We start from the raw sequence: 21,310 nt of genomic DNA on the forward strand, positions 1-21,310 counted from the left end.
GAAGTGAAATTATAATTCACAGTTAATCGTCATAAAGGCTTTGATTCTGAGTAAAAGGCAATTTTTTTTTTTTTTTTAATGAAACCATACTCATTTCAGGTAGTAAGCATTTCAGGTAGTAAGCTTCAGGCAACAGCTGCTTCATATTACTTATTTACTGCACATGACTTTACATGATCATGCCAAATGTGAGGTACTGTAGGGGCTGCCCCAGAAATACACAGCCTTTCAATTCCATTCTTTGTGCAAACAAGAGGAATCTACGGCTCACTGCGTATCAGCGACCCCTGTGGCCGATAGGGCACCTGTGGTTCTGCAGTGGAGCCACCAGATCTGTCCTCCGGCGCTGTAGGTCTGGTGGCATCGCTGTGGATCCGCTGTGTGAATAGTGGCTGCTTGGCAGGAGCATGTTTTGGAGGACTTCTGCTCCAGCCAGCGTTTCCCGGGTCGGAGGGGGGGTTGCGAGCGGTGAGCCAAGGATACATATAATAATTGGGCCTACTAAATTGGAGAGAAAAACCGGGGTAAAAAATTAGCGACGACTAAATTTAAAAAAAAAGAAAAAAAAAGGCACCCCTTTACTCATGAAATTATACATTACACTGGTCTGGTAAAGTTTACAATAATGTAATCTTATGAACGTTGTGATATTTGGGCAGACTTGATTAGGCCATAATCCAGATAGGTCCAGGTGTTGCCATTTATTCTCCAGGTGGATAGTGAATTATATTGCAGGCTGTCTGACAGATGTGCAGCACACAGTCTGGGGGTTTGTTTTGCAGCACAGCGTACAAGGAATATTTCTGAGGAATTATGTGTAATGCCAAGGCTTTATACAGTAGCTTGCATGCTGTTATCACCAAGGGACCTTGCGTTGGAGAAATGCTTTTATTGTGGTCACTAATACACACACACAACACCGTCTCACCTACAGTACTATTATATATATAAGGTTTGGGCGGCACTCTCCTATGTAAAGGTAAGAAACCTGGTCAGTTTGGTCTTACCCGTGCAGGTCAGTGTAACACACGCCATGCCACGATGTAAAGAGAACTCTGAGGACCTCAGGAAGAGAGTTGTAAGTGCTCATCAGTCTGGAGAGGGTAATAAAACCATTGCAAAACATTTGTGCTCCATCAGTCCACTGTAAGACAAATATTCTACAAATGGAGAAAATTTAAGACCACAGTAACTCTACCTAGATGTGGACGTCCTTCAACATGAAAAGTCATAAAGGATGTCAAAAAGAACTCCAGAACCACATCAAAGGATCTGCAGGCCTCCCTTGCTGCAGCAGATGTCAGTGCTCATACCTCAGCAATAAGATGCAAACTGAATGGCTATGGTATTCATGGGAGGGTAGCCAGGGGGAAACCTTTGCTCTCCAAAAAGAACATCGCTGCTCGTCTTAAGTTTGCAAAAGACCACCTGGTTGATCCTGTAGACTTCTGGAAGAATGTTCTGTGGACGGATGAGTCTAAAATGTATCTTTTTTGGCACAACCACAAACGGCACATTTGGCGAAAACCTAGCACTGCCCACCACCAAGATAACCTTATCCTAACTGTCAAGCATGGTGGTGGGAGTGTCATGGTTTGGGGCTGCTTTTCTGCCTCTGGCCCCGGACGACTTGCCATCATTGAGGGAACCATTAATTCAGAGTTATACCAAAAAATTCTGGATTAAGAGGAAGAAATTTTGTGTTTTGGATTGGCCAAGTCAAAGTCCAGACCTTAACCCAATAGAAATGTTGTAGCAAGACTTGAAGCGGGCTGTAAGGAGGAATGGGCAAAACATCCTCATAGAAGATGTGAGACTGATTAGTAACTATAGGAAATGTTTGTGTCAGTCATCGCTGTTAAAGGAGGTGCCACAAGTTATTGAATCAAAAGGGTCACTTCTTATTTTTGTGTGTGTGTGTCTGTTGTTCAGGTTTTGATTTATATGAAGGATTTATAAGGTTCTTTGTATAAAGTATATGAAAAGAAAGACCACCCCATGTAGGGGTCACATACCTTCAAGCAGCACTGTGTGTGTGTGTGTGTGTGTGTGTGTGTGTGTGTGTGTGTGTGTGTGTGTGTGTGTGTGTGTGTGTGTGTTGTGTGTGTGTGTGTGTGTGTGTGTGTGTGTGTGTGGTGTATCGTAGCCTAGGGGTAAGTGGAGTCTGTACGTCACGGATGTTGGTGTAAAATGTAACATTACAGTGGAATACAATAGACCATACCGTTTCACATCTTATTATTGAGTTAAAAGGCTATTATGATAGAAGAAACTTGACTAGATGAAGTTTAGAATCGTTCTGAATGAGTGCTGTTGCTGTTCAGATTTAAATAAGTCAACGTTTGAGCTACACAATCATTAATAGCATTTGTAGCAACAGTACTGTAAATTCTACACCTGCTGTAATGCACTTTCAGACAGAAACAAGGGTTGTGTTTGCTTGAATAGTTGAGTAAGCTTTGTCAAAACCATGCTGTCTCTCCAGAACTATTTTCTGTTAAATGCAAGCCATTGACTTCTGTTAGCTTGTGAAACATAGCATAGTCTTCAAATTATTCATCCAAAGCTGAACACATTTTTGAAATGTCTTGTATACTGTATTCTGTATTGATTTGTTAACTGGGAAAAGCAATTGCAGTTTTATCATTAAAACATTGCTGTGGGGGATGGCTAAATGTCCTTGAGAATGTAAAATGGGACACTGTGTGGTGTGATCCAGACCGTGCTATTAAAAACCATGCTAGCACATCGCTGTAGCACTAGCGGCTGTCGTAATGCTTTGATTATGGTTGTATCACAGTAATTATCACTCACTAAAATTATCTTAATAATCATCAGCAGGAATGCTAGGTATCCTGAGAAACTTTCTATCTTGTCGGAGGATAGTTTTTACACCATTATGAATACTAGTGAATTAGCATTGTGTTTATGTAAACTCCTGGTCAAAAAAACTGCTGGTACAATGGTTTGCAGACGTATTCACCCCACTGTAAAGTTTTCACATTTTGTTGGCACCTCGGCGTACTCCACAACGCTTTCAAATTAGACTTTACATGTAGAATCTACACAAACTACTCCACATTGATAAAGTTAATAAGTAAGATTTACAGAGAAAATCAGATTAATCTCAGTTGCATAAATTTGCAGGCTCTTTGCTACTGCAGCCCTAAATCAGCTCAGGTACAAATGATTTGTTTGAAAAGTCACAAAATAAGTGAAATGGTTTCAGCCTGTGTGTACTCAAAAAGGTTTAACTTGTAGATAATTTTCCTCAAGTATATAAAGATTTTTCAAGCTGCAACTCACATAGTGATCCAACAAAGCAACCATGAAGACCAAGGAGCTTTCGAAACAAGACAGGAATAAAGTGGTAGAGAGGCACAGAGCAAGAGAAGGGTACAAGAAAATGTCAAAGGCGCTGATTATACCTCTCAGCAGAGTGGTCTATCATTAAGAAGTGGAAGATGCATTATACCACCCAGACACTACCCAGATCAGGTTGCCCTCCCAAACTGAGCGGCCGCACAAGCAGGAAACTGGTTCGGGATGCCACTCTGAAGCCAACAATGACCTTGAGAGATCTGCAAAGTTCTGTGTCTGAGATGGGAGTCAGTGTTCACACATCAACAATAAGCCGGTCCCTACACAAAGCTGGCCTGAATGCTGCAGCTGTTTTTGAGTTCCTAGCACAGAGTCAGTTATGTCAAGCGCCTACTAGCAACAGTGGAATGTGCAGATAAATGACCCGGAACATATCAAAACAATCATGTAAGACATAATGAGGCCTACAAACAGGATTCTTTGCAACGCTAAGGGGTAAACATTACCCCTCCTTGTCCAGGTTATTCTGGAAACCGTTGATAGCCCTCATTAGAAATCTGTTCTGTTTTTGCTTTCATGTGTGGGAGATGTTAGATGAGTAGCACAATATGAGATGCCATTGATGACTAAAAAAAAGTTTATATAACGCCAACCAATACACAATGCAAAATGTACACACAAATATGGTAGTGCAGGGGGACAAATAGTGAAATATTCAAAGATTCACTGCTTGAATGCATTTAACTGCAATTATTATGTTCATGGATGAATAAATGCCTCCCATCAAAAATATTCTGCAAAGGAAACCAATACATAAACAAGATCTTCAATAAATTACACATAACTGCTGTGTTTCTCACCTTCCTTTCTTTTTTTGATGGGGGTCTGTGGCAATGTGGTTTGTAGGGCGCAGGTGGAGAGGTGATGCAGTGCTCCAACAGTAACACACAGACAGAGTTCACGGTGAGCTATTTTCTTTTTCATTTTCCCGGTTTTGCACCATTCAGAAATATGGCTGGCAGCTACACAGCAATGTGTAGTGTCTGTATGGACGGGTGGCAAGAAAGAAGCCATTACTCAAAAAGCCTCATCTTAAAGCACTTTGCCCAGTGGCACAATACTGGGTTTCAGTCCCAAAACATAATAAACCAAGGCAATGTCCCGGCGGGCAGTGCGTCCTTTCGCAGTGCTCCCGTTCTGGTGATATATACACTGTGATTAGTGGCTTGGTGCAGTAGTTGTAATCCGGGTTTTAATGCTGTCTTAACAGTGACAGCTCCCAGGTGTTTAGCCATCCTAATAATTACAAATAAACAGTTATAAACACAAACAAAATACAGCACTCACTGTTATAACCATAATAAAGGAACTGATTGCTTGGCCACATCCTCTGAAATTAGGGATGGGTCGGTCTACCGGTTTTTCAGTTTACCGCAGTTTAGGTACATTACGGTATTAATACTGTTTCTTTTATTCTACATTGCAATTATTGTAACTTCTTTATACAAAGGGTAACACATTTTTTCAATTGCAAGCACGGTTCTTCTAAATCAAGTGATAGTATTTGCAGCCTTAGCAAAGTGTCTGAGGTAGATCTTTTTGTGAACTGGTACTGTATTTTGATAATGGTTTTGAAGGAAACTGTCAATGACAGAGAACAAGTTTCAATTGCTGCGTTCTGTTACCCAGAGGGTGCTGCTCTTGGCTGCTGTCTTTCTGACCTCACACACAGCTTTTAGAGAAACGCCTTCTCTAAACCTTGCAGCAGAGCACACATTTTCAACATGCTATATTTACATTTGTCTGGATTATTAACAGTCAGTTTAATGTAATTGATTAACATTAACTTTGTTGTAAAATGATACATCACTTATCACAGATTTAATGCATTATGTTTGTTTAAATTTTATTTATTTATTTATTTAATATAGCGTTGACAAGGCTATTTACGGCTTCATTGTATAATGATAAAATGTTGTTCGCCTCCGCTAACAACGTGGCAGGAGTAGTTTTAGTTGTTATTTGCATTACGATTAGCAAGTCACTCATGATCTTTGCATCGTCCCTTTGGCTCACAGCCGCAGCCAGCCTCCCGCAGTAACACTGGGTGACGTCTACAGTACATCTCTACGATTCTGTGCAGCACTGTTCAGAACTGCGGAAATCTGCGCTATAAGAACACGATTAATATCTCTATTAAAATTAGCACAGACCCGCGACTGTAGCAGGATAGCCTGCTTATCAATGTAGTTTTGTTTAAACAAGTTATAACAGTATTCCAGTTTTCTTAGGTAAGTGAAGAAATCTTACAAACTCCACATGTGTAATAATCGTTGGAAGCTTACTTGTGCAATGTCGTGACGTGTAGCTATAAATCCAATAGCACGTTTTAGTATTAAAATACTTTTTTTTTTTTTTGTTGCTATACTTATTTTATTTATCTCGTTGAAAAAATAAACAACTCATCTCTGCTCTTAAATATTAACCTGTGGTATATGTTTGTATTTTAAGCAATAAGACCGATCATTTCAAAATTCTATTTACCATCAGCTAAACAAAGTATTTATTTATTTATTTAATTTTATACGTTAAATGTTTTAACAAACTACAGCACCACCTTTTGAGCAAATTTTAGATCTTAATACTAATGTAGTATAACAGAGTGTACAACTTTTAATTTTTTAAAATTCTGATTCTTTATTAAAAAAAGAAACATACCAAGTTATTTGCATAGGAAAATATTAAATACCACATTTTTAAATCATTCTATGAAAGGAAGTGTGTTTTGTTGGTTTGATGTTTGTGAATTACAGTAATTTAACTGATTTACATTAGTCTTTCTTCATTTAAGCCTTTATTTTATAGCTTGCATGATGAATACTGTGATATTAAAGTTACCATGGTATTTTTTTTTTAACGGTTACCATACCGTGTAAATTTGATACTGTCCCATCCCTACCTGAAATACCAATCCGTTACTGACACATCGCCTAACGCATTAAGGCGTTGGCTTCTGGTGTTGTGGCTCCGCCCCCTTTCTGGATGGCCGACTTCCAACTGGCCCTGGAATGTCAAATCAGACATTCATCCGGTGATCAGAATGTACCACACTAATTTAAAGTGCAGTTAATTTGCAGTATATATATAATTCTACTCGCAGTTCTCTGGGGCTACAACTGTATTACTACATCCTCTACTAGAAGCTTGACAGCATGTTGACAACTAAAGTCTATTAACATACATCACTCACCACAGCTGTACACACGAAATACAGTAGTTATTCAATATTAGTACATGACCTAATATGGCAAGATCCTATACAGGTAAGGAGGCTGTGTGGTCCAGTAGTTAAAAAAATGCTCTTGTAACCACGAGGTCCCTGGTTCAAAGCCACTGACTCACTGTGTGACCCTGAGCAAGTCACTTAACCTCCTTGTCCTTGGTTTTTTGGTTGAGATGTTGTTGTAAGTGACAATATAGCTGATGCATAGTTCACACGCCCTAGTCTCTGTAAGTCGCCTTGGATAAAGGCTATCTGCTAAATAAACAAATAGTAAATAAGGGCCGGTTTAGAGAAAGTGATAATAACCCAGTATTGGAGCCTCAGAACCCAGAACCTAGAACCTCTCAATGGGGCAATTTCCGTGAAAAAAGGTGATATTTTTCTTTTTCTTTTTCTCATTCTATTTTGGTAGTACTTTCAGGTTGTGTGTTTCCATGTAGTTCTTTTAGCCAGAGAAATTCTCGTTCCAAATGCAAGTACCGTAATCTAATTAATAATAAAATATGCTTGGGTATATTTAAATGTTTCTTTCTGACTTCCAATTTGGCCTTGCGTAACGACTGATATTGTACAGCTTTCTTAAACTGGGTTTCCACAAACTTTCTAGGATGTATTAAAACACTGCAAACAACCAGCCTCATTTGGTCACAAAAACAAATTAAATAAAAAAAAGAACCAAAAAAAAACCCCAACACACAACATTCCATAAGAAAGCACTGTATACTGCCTTTGTATTTGCTAAACATTAGAGTGAATATATATATTTATTATAAACTAAATTATTATTAGTAGCAGTAGTAATAGTAGTAGTATTGTTGTTATTAGTTAGTCATTTAGCAGTCTCTTATCCAAAGCGACAGACAACCAATAAGGTCCTGATGTCTAGGTACCCTGTATTGCACAAATCCTCAACATGAGTAGCATTTGTATTGAGGGCTCCCAGTGTCTAACTTCAAAAAACACGGAATGCTTCATTTGACAGGGACACACAGAGAAAAATTTGGAATGGTTTTCCTGCAGGCTGATTTTATAATGACATACCTGTACAGTGCAGTAAAAACCACTATTATCGACACTAATGGGGACCAGAGATGTTGGGATAATCACATTGCATCTGTGAATTGGTCAGAAAGATCAAGAAACCTCTTAAAGATATAACTCATTCCCTATAACATACAGTACAGTTCTGTAATACAGATTGAACAGTGCACTTTCTATGACAGCAAGGCAGACAAGCAGAGCACACAACAATACTGGTCATAACGAGGCTGTTCAGGTAACGAGTGTGTTCAGGTAACAAGGGTTTTACTGTGTAGGATATCTGCATCATGGGGTTAATGCAGACCTGTTCAAATGTTGCGGAATAGCAGACAGCCCTCAAGTAACTCTGTAGTGCTATTTCTGGAGTGACTTGTCAGCTGAGCTGTGATAAAAAGAAGGACTCTGCAGTGTGAATCATTAGGGTAGCTGTCACGGTGTCCAGGTCTTTCTCTTTGTAATTGGTATCTGGGGGTGAGCTTTGTTTTTGCTAACACAGAGAAGCACAGTAGCATGCACTTTTCTAAATAGTGGGCTGCGTGCGAATGTGGAGAATATATCTTGCTACCTTATTGCAGTCTGCGGCAATACAGTGATGTCCCTCAGGCTCAAGTAATTCCCCATCTCCTTTGACATATTCCAGTGCCTATTTATGTAGAATTTGTACTGTTTATTATCCCTTGCAGAGATGAATGCCACCTGGTTAGATGTAGCAGAGACATCAATATATATTTTATATTTAAAATGAATTGATGATATTTGGTATGGGCATTCTTTACCAGCATTTCTTGTAGGTATGGAGACCTGCATTGGCTTGAGTTCTGGCTTTGGATGAATTTGGAGTATTGATGGCTTTAGCCGAGTCTAACATTACAATTGTCTACACTAACAGCTTTAATAAAATTCTGATGGTTTAAATTATGGTTGTTATTTTCTTAAAAGTGGAAACCGCATTAAGACCAAAGAGTTGTTTCCAATAATGACTAGAATAAAAAAAATACATCACCCATTTGATATGTGGCGGGTGTCGGGGTCCAATACAAGTCCGCTATATATCGAGGGCCGCAGTATAGCAAGAGATCCATAGAAAAACAAATAGGCTAATAACAGATCCTGTGCAACCACGCCTTCGTTTTATGGGGGGGTGTCAGCCTTCAATATAAGTCCTCTACGCAACCCGCTTTTTCTAATTTTTCATATAAAAAGCAGCACACCCTAAGTCAACTTAAGTCTCCAATTAATTTTATGAGTCTTCCTCTCCTTTCTTAAATGCACAGACCCGCTGCATTGCAAATCCCATTCCAAACATAGGAGGCTTGTTGCTAGGGAACTGACGCAAGTGAACACCTTGTTGGCTAAAATAAAAACCGCTTCAGCAAGTAGATATTTAATTTGCTTTGTGTTATTGTGCAATGTGTGCGTATATGATAACAGTATGATGTCTTTGTTTTTATTTGTTTTGTATATTTTTGTTTGTCCTGTGCAGTATGAAATAAAACGAACAGTAATTCTAAGTGCCTATGTATATTGCAGCTAAGGCATCGGCAGTTCGACTGTAAAAATGGGGAACAAACTCCAGGTCCGTGATATATCTGAATCCGCAAGTATAACAAGGGGTGGGTGTATGGTTAAGGACTGTTAGACTAGACAAGAGACAAGATAATTGTACTGCATTTCCTACAGTAGATATACAATATACTGGTGTAGTGTTTCCTTATCTGTCAGTTCTTGTTTGAATGTGTTTGCCAAATCTGGCTTGCTTTCATCTGGAATTTGATAACATACCATAACTACAAATAAATAAAACATTATCTATCCAGATAGGTGTTCTGTAGAATGAAAATCGAACCTTTAGCTGTGAGCTTTGAACGTCAAACTGAACAATGGCACAGAGGAAAGAGTGCACTAATGAACTGAATTGCACTATGGACCAGGTTTTACTATTGTATGGCGTTTGCACTCAGTCTGTTATTCAGTTCCAATACTGAGTTAGCATTTTTCTATAAATCTGCTTTGGAACTGTCAGACTTCCTCTGATTTTGGTGTAATCATACCCATTCGTTAAATGTTTCCTGGTTTTATCCTGTGCATTCTGCCAATTGCTTTACACATTAATAAAATCAAGAAGTACTATTTGTTATTACTGTTTATTGTTTTTTTGTAGTACTCGTTATTATTTTATTAATCTAAACGGACTAAATCAACTAGTGGCATGGACCACACCCCACCAGGCAGTTAGCTTTGTTTGTTTTTGTTTTTGTAAATTCATTTTATAAATGTATATGGGCTGAGGTTAAAAACCAGTCCCGACACAACATGGTGTGGCTGAAAGGGACCCTTTGTTCTCCAGCCGTGATATGTAAGGTAGGTAAAGATTCTATTTTTTAAAGTATATTTACAGTAGCTTATGTTTACCGTAGGGTTACAGATGCGGTACAGTACCTCCCTTGTTAGAGTGAGTAGCGCACAGCCACGCTAGCTTTTAATAGTGTGTTTTTACATTTGTGTTGTACTTTTTGTATTATGATACCATTGTTGGTAGCAGGGTGGTGGTGCCTGGTATTGCGCCTCTGATTTGGTTGTGACTGTAAAACAATTAAACTTGGACCCCCCACACCACACACACACACACACACACACACACACACACACACACACACACACACACACACACACACACACAGTGGATTTCTATACCCTTTAACACAGCAATATTGAACATCCTAGAATATCTCATCAATACATAGCCATGACTGTAATTCCCAACAGGGATGAATTGACTTCTTAGTACCTTCTGGTTTAAAATAACAAGCTACTTCACTAATTGTTTATCCAGGGTATAAAGCTGTGTAAAATAAAAAAACGGATACAGTCGTGTTTATTATGAAATTAAATTAATTGAGGCTAAATGTTTGCTGTGGCTGCATAAGTACATTTCCAAGTACTAGGGTTATTCATTTTTTATTTAAAAACGAATATGCATCATTATTCCACTTGACATGCATTATTTTAAATATTGCTTTAATTTCTTGCAGTGCCGGCTTAATGTCGTATTAATCACCCAGCATTGAGCTTGTGCCCATTTTCATGCATCTAGTGAGTTTAAATGGATGATTCGCAAGCAGTTAACAACTGAATGTAACTAATGGCTATTGCTCAGTCCCACTTTCTTCATTGTTGCTTGAACATGTAATTCTGAATTAGATCTGATTGTTTGAAGTTATTGAGGGGATACTAAGGTGTGGATGTGAGCATTTTGGAATCACCCTGGACTGCATCAACCACCTATTCGTGGTTTTCCTGGGATTATCCAGGGATTCCCTGGTGGTGTAACATGCTGTAAAGATCTTCTGTGAATTCTCGGGGCGTGGGCACAGTGTAGATTAATCAAGTTAAGTCAATACCGTATACTGTATTTGAAATCTGCTTGGAGAATGGTTAATCTTATAAAATCCCAGAGCTGAATATGTGGCAGGTGTGGGCGAGAGAAAATATGACCAAGGAGTAACTGAATATTAGAGACCAGTTACAAGTGAGATTGTGACATGTAATACTTTGATTTATTATATATTTCGAGTTAACATACTGATATTATTGATCCTAGAATCCTAGTACTGTCAAAGTAAACCTCATTTAAACCATCACTATTATGATCAACCTTGTATTTGTCTGGTGAATGAAATAAAATAAAAAATCAGCAGTGTGGCTTTCTCTGCCTTTTTAAAAACATTTTCATTGCCACCCTAAAAAATGATACATGAAGAATATGTCATAAATGTGTAGTGCTGTAGTTATTACACGAATGAGGATGGCCTAAAAACCCACAGTCCTCATTTAAATATGAAAGTTATTCAACACTAAATACCCCAGCACTTCTATACACTGTAAATGCTTATTCTTACAGTAATTGTTTATCAGTTACTGCATGCATGTCACATTCTTGAGTGAAAACACCTGGGTATATCACAAAATAAATACCAAAAATATTGTAAACTATTTGGATTTGCCAAGTGCAAATTGAAACAGGAGTTGGAAGAAAAACTAAAACTTGCGGTAACTAGTAGCAACTCTTTATAAAAACAAGCTAGTCCTTTTGCATGCCTGATTCACTTGGTATGCAAAACAAATTCCTGATGTATGTAAGTCATATTCCATCTTCTGGAGGATGGATCTCTCTGCACTTCCACCCCTAACCTTACAATCCTGAACAAGGCAAAGTGCCCCTCCAACCTACTGACACATTTCACATTTTGCAGAGACTAGCTAGTGATAGCGGAGGGAGCCAATACAGAGAGGGACAACATCACCAGGAGATCGGACCACTTCGACGCTACACCTCCCTAAGGCTGTGAACTACAAGCTGTCATTACTCTGCTACCTGGACGTGTGATGTTTGAACCGTCGAATGCAATAATTAATCTCAAGAGAGACTGCTGGTTTTGTTTTTGCTTTCTGGATGGTAAACAAGCGTCACTCATCTTGTAACCTATTGTGGACGTGTTTGTTTATGTTTGTGAAGAGATTTAACCGCAAGAGAGGTTTTAGTGTGATGGATCATATGCAGTGTGAGCAGCGGCTCTTGTGAAGTGTTTTCTTATACCAATTGTGTATTAAACTGGAGAGGCTATGGTAAATGTATTATATCCTTGGAGAACCTTTTAAAATTGACCTTAGAAACCATGTCCATTGTAAGCAATTTACAGAAAGAGGTTGTAGCTAACAAAGTAATTCCATCAATTTTACTTGTTTTGCACTACCAGTGGCTACATAGGTCTCAAGTTTTAAGTGAAACACATGATGTATTTTAATTTTAAAACTATGATATGTGGTACTACATTAGGTTAATGAAAGTTAGCTGTTTTCCATGCCTTGTTCTTGCTTGCAGGAAAACTGGTACACTTGCACAATGTGTTAAAATGAAAATGTGTTTCTTTCAAAGCTGCAAACTGGAGACCTCCAGTATATAAAGTGCAGCATCACCACTAAATAAGACCAGCATCCTTTTTCCATAAATGTAGATGACATAATTTCCCTGTGGCAGTTCTGGCTATGAAAATCACTTTCAGTTCCAGTTAGATGTACTCATCTGTCATCTAACTTTTTTGTTTCAGACCCAATTTTTTAAAGGCATAGAAGGTGCTATAAATCTGTTGCTGTCCTCTAGCAACTTAAAAAATAAATAAATGTACGTATGTGAAGGCAGCTGTCTGTCTGCATGTCATACTTAACTGGTCATTTGTGCAAAAGGTCGATATTGGTTCAGGTTTTTTTGTTACAACTCATTCTGAATTTACCACCATGGGATGAAAGCCGCTGAGGTGCTGCTTGTTTCATTTATTGATCTTTTTTTAAGTGTGGGAAGCCAGCTATCCAGCAGCTCCCATTCCCTTCTCTTCTTGTGTAACATGATAGGAACTGACCCTGCATAATTTACTACAGGATGGTAGACATCTTCAGTAACGTGTTTTTATAAAACTCAGCACCAAATAGAAGCCTCTGTCCTGTGCCAGCCTGTTAACTTTCACTTTTTCTAACTGCACTTGTGTTTGTAGTGCCACGCACCTGTGGTTTTAGTACACCAGGTTCCTGGATTTATTGGCCACATTCAGTATGTCAACTTGTGTTTGAACCTGCAGTGCACATTAAAAAAAACACTGGGCTGTGTAAACCATAAAAAACTATTTCCATTTTCCTAAACGGAATACCAGTAAAAGACCTACATTTATTGTGTGCATTTGTTTTTTGGGAGTGGGATTGTATCAGACTATTGATGGAAAGATTTATTTCTTTGTATAATTTGGGGCATTCTTACATCTTCATTCAAATGGTGTATTTTTAGATTTGTTGTTGGCTACAGTGTAAGGCATGGTTATTTTTACTGGGGATTAAGGTCGTTGTGATTTATTTTTTCATGGTACAGTACGAGGACACACTTTATGTATTTCTGTGTTGATTTATTTCACCTTGAAGTGCCATGTGATTTCATATTTTAAAGCTAGCTTCAGGGTGACCATCTTTTCAAAATATTAACTTGGCGATATTGAGTCTTCTCATGGGTTTGTTTATCCATAAATTCTATTGTGAAGGACAGCCAAATGGGCTTTTAAAGTGCACTACCTTTAGAAAACCAAATAGAAAAACACCTCCAAGTCATTAAACTTGTTTTAAGTGGGTTTACATGGATGAGCTAACTTTCACGACTGTATGCAGTAAAGATGTTTTACTGGCAACTCATAGGAGCTATTGTTTCAATAGTTTCTGTGGGTCTAATGTGGAACTTGGATGGCTTTTCAATATGTTTATTATAATATTCTGTACAGTGCTACAGTAGTGTGATCTGATTCACCTGTGTCATTTAGCTGCGTTGTATAATCTCTTTTTCTGTATAGTACCTGAGGACACAGTTGAAAATAAGTGTTGACAAAGGGTACAGTAGGAGAGTTTTACACTGAGTGGATAGGGCATTCTTTGGGTTACCTACAGTAGCCATGTTGTTAATGCTGAATTATTGGGATTCTTCATCTCAATGGACAAAGGCATTGCAATTGTTTTGTATTAATACAAGAGTCAATGGGATAGCAGTATGAGGCTGCCATTAGTATTGACTACAGTGCCAGTAACATTTTCATGTGTTTAAACTCCCACTAGTCTTGCACCTACAGTACTGTTATCCTGGCTTTCAGAACTACCATGAATTAGGCTATATTTAAATGATTATAAAAGCTTGAGCAACCAGGCCCATTAAGTACATTGCTCCACCCCTAAAGCTGCATAACCACTCCTAATAGTAACCCTACAGACTCGGGCATATGGCATCAGGTTATTTCAGTTATACTGTGCAGTTCTGAAACCTAGGACTGGATGCAAGACTGCAGTGAGCTTCAAACCCTGCATGAAGGCACTTGCAGAAATGTTTACTTTCATTTTCTTAGTTTTCTACACACTTTGACGTCCAGGTGCTATCCAGTGCCCTTTATTAGGAGTGTAGCAATCCGGATGTCATGTGTGCGGGAGGCTGCAGTACTGTACTGCAGAGTCTGATATTCCTCATGCCATGGAACCTTGACAGCATGGCTCACTCAGCAGTTTGAATAGTTCAACCTCTGTGAAGAAAAAACTAAAGAAAAAAACCAAAAAATGCCCTGTTTTAATAGTAGTGTCCGCTTTCGAGAAAGTGTCTGGTCAAGGAACTTCTTTTCATGTTGCTTGTAGAAGTTGCCATCCTGTGACCATCGCAGTGCTGTCTCTTTCTCAGTATTGATCATGTTAGGACCTGGTTTGTGTGCCAATACATTTCTTTCTTATTTTTGGGCTAGCTGACTCTGACATAAAAACACTGTTGTCATGTTGGTCCCCTCCATAAGAGTCCATTTACAGTACCGAACTAAACCAAAAGCTGACTGCAATTCAAACTCCACTCAATTCTGTCAGTCAACAAGTGCTGGTGAATTCCAAATTCAAGTGACCAAAGTTAAATGGAAACAGAATTGGCATTCTGCTGTATTTTCGAGTCCCCTAATAGGCGTTTTCCTAATTACAGAGCGGTTAACAATGCTTCCATTCGTAATGTTTAAAAATAGATCGGATTTTGTCCTTGTCTTGATTCTTTAAAACATCCACCATCATCACAGCTTAGTTGCACTTAAAAGGACAGGAGAAAATCGTGCATAACTACTTTAATAGTCTTGAAGACATTGTGGAAGACTTCTTCTAGTTGAAACATTTGTCATTGAATTTATTATGTTTCTTTTAGTATTTCTAGATGAATACATTTTTGCCCAGAATCCAAACTATGTTTATGCATTTGAAATATCCTCCTTATGTCCCCTGTCCATATTTGCTCATTTAGGTTATATTATTGTGCTGCTGAACTCACCAGTGTGAGCACATTCTCTGCATAAACTTCAACTATCAAGACTGAAAGCATAGAGTATAATGTACCATAGATTTAGCGCATTTTGTTCGTGGTGAGATGCTCTGAGATGTACTGTTGTATAGATTGCGAAACATGTTTGTGAAAGGGGTGTTTTTTTGTTTGTTTTGTTTTTACGAACGTAACGTAGTAAAACAGGCAGAATACAGTCTGGAAAGATGGATTGCTGCTTCTTTTTTTGGCTGAAATCCCAGACTGTTCAAGGAGCATATTAAGGCAATTTGGCAATGCAGCTGTAAGAATTACCTGTACTTTTTCTATGACCTGATCTGAAGGTAAAAGTATTCGCTGAGAGTATATTGATTCACACAGGTTCTGCACTTGTACTGTAGCAGTGTGCTGGCACTATGCTGTACTTGCAGGTAACGACACAGAGATGTTTGAATGAAATGTAAAAATGAAAAGAATTCCTTTAGGGGAAGGATAGTATTAAAGGAACATCAGCACAGTTAGATTTCAGTCAGTGAAACAAAAGTTGACTTGGATATGTGCAAGGTTTCTCCAGTTGAGATTTTTACTGCTGATCAAAAAGGGATTTTTAATTTAAACACGAGGGATGTTACTTATTCATTTTGCACTAAAATACCTTTCTCTTGTAGTGTCTTGATCCTTCATAAGATACTATATATCCTTGATACTTTATCATTCTTCTGATTTGCACTGTTATATAGAATTCAAATGTTTTCCTCCTAGATGAGTTTTCAACACTTTATGAAAATAAATTGATTTATTTGAACTCTGGTATAAAGTGCTAACTTTATTTCTCTATGGAAGTACTGAAAACAGTGAAGGGCTGTTTGTATAATATATTACAATTTGCTGAATGAACCAAAATCATGAAATATTGAGTAAGCACTGTCTGTCTCTATGTATGCACTGCATGTTAAAATGAAACTGTGTGACTTATTACATTAATGAAGGCTTTAAAACATTTGCCTAAAAGTCTTAGATTCTTGGGGTTTTAGTAATGGGAACACAGACATTGCTACCCAATGTAATGCTAATCAGTAATGGATGGATGGAGCCAGTGTGGAGAGTAGCTTAGTATTCACACAGCCCACTAAACCCTGCTTTAGGTGTTGGTACCGGGAAGCTATGTTATTTAGAAAAGCGCATGTATTTGATATTTGTAATCCAACACAGCTGTCGCCTGCACTGTAGAAATCCATTATTCTTTCATAGTAAGGCTTTTTGACTCTAAGCTGGTTTCAATTAATAAGTAATGCCCCATTAAGGTTTGTTTTATAGGACCCTCTTCTTGCTCACACAACAAAGCCAAAGCAATTTAATGGAGCTTTAAGCTATAGTACATTGGGAATGACATTTCCCTTAAAGAGCAAGTTTAGTGTGGGTTTGAAATGTCCCAGTTGTCTTACAGGTAACGAATGTCTTCTTCTTATTGTTTAGATTCCCTTGGTATAATTTTTAGTGGTGCGTGTGTGTGTTTTTTTTGTTTAGACCTTGAAATCACCCACCGGATCTTAATAGTGCACTCATGTTTTACCTCCATCTGTTACAACAGAGAGTAACCAACCTGCCCCCTCTGCGCCTAGTGGACGTGAAAGCTACTGTACCACATTAGTTCTATGGAGTATTTCTTACAGATCTGTATTACATTGACTGAGACAGGGTGTTGCAGGGAGACCGGTTAATGGTTGTACAGTAACAGTTGTATTTGGAAGTTAGTGTTTTTACCAGTACATAGAATATAGATTGGGCTCATTTGAACTGAGGAAGTACTGACCTGTACACCCCCTCTCTCAAGCAGAGATTTCTCCATTCAAATTATAATTCATCAGATGGTGCCCCTTAAATGTTCAGCGTCCAAGGACACACGCATGCCCTTCCTGGTATTTAATTTCTTTTTCTTTGAGGGAGAGGTAGGATTCACTGCTGATGGTAATTAACGGAAAGTGCTGTGGTTTCGCAGTGACTTGCAGTATGTGGGTAGAACACCATCTTTAGCCTGTGGTCTTCCTCTGAGCAGATTTCTGCTGAGTGTAAGACCAGGATCGACACAAAGAGACCCTTTCACTCACAAAGGTCAAGCCTACGATACAAGGAGACCAGTGAGCTCTTGAGGTTTTCCCAGAACACATTCATCAGAACATGCAAGTCTAAAACAACTGTTGTATTGTATCTGTGCACCGTTGTCTCTTGGTTGCCAATGCTGCATTGTTATTAAATATGTACTTTGGAAAGAGATCAATTACCAGACTCTAAAAAACATCTGTTTACGGTATCTTGTTTTGAGCATAGCTGGTGTATTTCATGGATGGTGTTTCTTAAAGTAGATTCACTCAGTTGCCGACACAATATGGCAAGAACCACTTGCAATCTGCACCCCAGAAACATGTTTTAAGACCCGATTCCCAACTAAAATAGTTTCACCCGCCATTCATTGTTTTGAGTCTGTGTTTCTGATCTGACGTCACCCCTCAAAGCCACCCTTTCACAACACCCTTGTCACTTCAACCCCTGTTTTAAAATGCAAAGTAATTTCTGAAGTGAATGCCCGTTGGTACTCCTCCTTCTAGAACACTGTATAGTGGGGTATTGAGACTGTGTACTGCACACGTCCCGAAGCATTTAAACCCTCCAGTCAACACCTCTCTTTCCCTAGCAAGCTTAAACAGTGTTGGACCAGAGAAAAGAACCGGTAAAGGATAGAAAACCATGCAGTGGTGGTGTGTCATTTGCTGTAATTTCACCTACTGTACTGTAATTACTGAGCAACCAGTATTTATTTATCTTCAACAAACTTGCTTTAATTTTACAATATTACACGTCAGGTGACACCCCCCTCCTAAACTGTAGGAGTTAAAATTATTAGTTATTTTACACCTATTTTTCTCTCCTGATATAACATTTCCAGTACTGATCCTTGAAGATCAGCGTGTGTTCTCAGATCCCGCTGACAGTCTATTTCCCTCTGTACACCCAGGATGACAAGGGCCGCCCTGCTGGTGTACCCATAATAATATTATTAATGTTATAGTTTATCGCATATGATATAAATACTGCTTGGAACTTTTACTGGAAATAAAAAAATCATCACAAAAGACAAAACCGCATCCCCAAATCACTCTCAGCAATGGTGCTAGAATAGAAAAAACAGAACAAACTGATTTCACGAAAAGACAAAAACCTGTTTTTGTTTCACGTCGAACAAGCTGAACGTGTCCGAGTCTTTTCGCCTCGCGAAATTCCACCTTTAGTGCAAAGATTTTCGGCCTGTGCTTCCCTGACTGTGTGTGACTCAACCTGCACACCACGTAGTCACGCTTTACCAAGTGAACTACTCGGGGACCCTGTGCAAATATGTATTTTCATTTTTTTTTTTTTTTGCAAACCTTCCTCCTGGTCCCTAGTGTCTGTTTAGTAATGTATTTTATAGTTTTGTGCTGTCAGAAGACTGTCCAGTTTGTTTCCATACAAAGTAGTTTTAGGTACAAGAATTCGAGCCATTATGAAACCTGCTTCCCACCAAATAGGAATGACCGGCTACTACTGTACTACAGTATGGCTGGTTTCACAGATTAGAACTAGTCTAGGACTACCTTGCCCATATTAACATTGTGTAGTCCAAGCTTAGTGATGATAATCGGGCTCTGTGAAACCAGCCACTAGTATAAAACAGATATTTAACAGGGGCATTTTAAAGTAACCATCTCCAACATATAAAATGTAATGTAAACGTGAAAGCCATTTGTTTTAAAATGTATTTTAATGCTGTTCTTCTGTTACATAGTAACTCAGCATATCATACTATTGTAAAACACGTCATTTTAATTAAAGGCTTTTATTTATTAAAGTAGCTCAGATGTGTTGTGCTTGTAATACTAAGGGCTGTTTTTTTTTATTCAAACCACTTTACATATTTGTCCTGTCTAATGAGCTGCAAATAGTACTCCAATTGCGACCAGTTCAACTTCATTGACACGTTTTACATGTTTTATTTTTAAAGACGTTTCCCATAGTTTCCTACAAAACCAAGTTCAGTTACATGTTATTTGTAGTTTGTTGTAATGTAATTCTGTCTAGTAATGTAATTTGATCTTTTTAGTTTGAACAGCTGGCATAGATGACATGTAATATATATTCAAGACTTGTCAAGTAAATTTGATACCATGTATTATTTTCATGTAAAAAGTATCTACTATATATTACATATGACTTAAGCCCTTGTATTATTCCTTCGGACCTGTCCCTAATATAGACTTTGGCCACCATTTTCCCCGAGTACAGCCATGACACGGTATACGGTAGCGTAGTCGCCACAGTGTGCTGGAAGGTGTCTCAAGGGACGTCGGTCCATTCAGTCACTAATATGTCACGCAATTGAGACGGAGGATTATACTGACAAATCCATCGTCCCATTGGGTAGATGGGTCCTAATAAAGTGGCCAGACAATGTACATACAGTAGTATGTTTGCTACATAAGCAACATTACCATTCAAATTCAAAGGGAACTTTCAAGCAATGTAGAAAACTCTAGAACTGTAACTCTAGCAGTGCATTCTAAATGTCAAATAACGAAGCCTTGTCCCAACGCTGCAGCATTTTGTATTTATTATGCATGAGTTCTTTCAAATTTGATGCAATGCCAAGAAGACCACCAAGGGATGAAGATGGAGTCATCATGTAAATGTGGGATGAGAAGGAGATTAAAGCTGTAAGCCTGAGCAGATAATTAAAAAAAACAATACTGATCTGATGCATTTGCAGACCTGCATAGCGTTTTAATTTTTTTATTTTTTTTTACTTTCCTTGAATCTCTGGTACTTGCAGAAAATGTTCTTCGAACTCATGATTCTTTTGATTTTGAGAATCTTGTGCACTACAAAAATATATGCACTGCATATGGTCGTTCCTTTATCAGGGGAGCCACTCTGCCACCCTATAGTCAGATTTGTTGCCAAGTTACTGATCTTGCAGCTCACCCATCCTGGCTGGTCTCTGATAGGCCATGCCGGGCACATGACCAGTGGGGGACGGCCGAAGCTTGATGAGATGAGCTATCCCCCGGCTGTATTCTTCACTGTTGTGCATCTTTTTGACGCAGTCATTTATAAACTGTAACGGGAACGATTCCGAACGTGGTCACTGTTGCCTTCATATACATTTCAAGCAGTGTTTGTTTGACTACAGTATTTGAATATTTTTTTTGAAAATGCACTGAAAACATCCATACTTTTTTTTTAAAAAGCAATATGGTTTCTGATAGACAAAGGAATTGAGGGATACTGCAGCTTTAAGTTTGTATTTTAACATATACGCTGTTGTAAAGAAATTAAATGTGGAATAGATATAGAGAGGGCCTTGGGCAGATGGGTTTAATGATTTCCTTCACATGTGATTTAGTATTGGACCTGGAAGTCTTTCCGAGATGGGAATTCTCAATTGCATACATGTCCTTCTGATTAGGGTAAGTTACAGATTAAGAACAAAAAAGGAGTCAACCCGTATTGCATTTCAGGTTTGAGGGGATAAGATATGACTTTAGAAGGAGGTAAACCTAAAACCAAACAAATGGTTGAGCTGTTATTTATTTATTTTTTGTATGTATGTATTTTGTGTACTAGTGGTAGGCCTGGTCTGTTGTGTAGTAGTTTTATGACTCTGTAGATTTATGTTTACTGAGAGACCACTACTCCTTTCACTTGTCACCAAACCCATGTTTGAACCCAGGCATCCAAAGGTGAAAGGCAGTTACGTACCTGTATGCACACAA

The 21,310-nt window shown here is 38.5% G+C and overlaps 1 protein-coding gene across 4 annotated transcripts in view; it reads left to right on the forward strand.

Annotated features, from left to right (window-relative positions):
- LOC121294833 (oxysterol-binding protein-related protein 5-like) overlaps positions 1-21,310 on the forward strand; it is an 83,878-nt gene that overhangs the window by 24,725 nt on the left and 37,843 nt on the right. The window lies entirely within an intron of this gene.

The sequence above is a fragment of the Polyodon spathula genome, chromosome 19 (assembly GCF_017654505.1).
Source record: "Polyodon spathula isolate WHYD16114869_AA chromosome 19, ASM1765450v1, whole genome shotgun sequence".
Lineage (NCBI taxonomy): Eukaryota > Metazoa > Chordata > Actinopteri > Acipenseriformes > Polyodontidae > Polyodon > Polyodon spathula.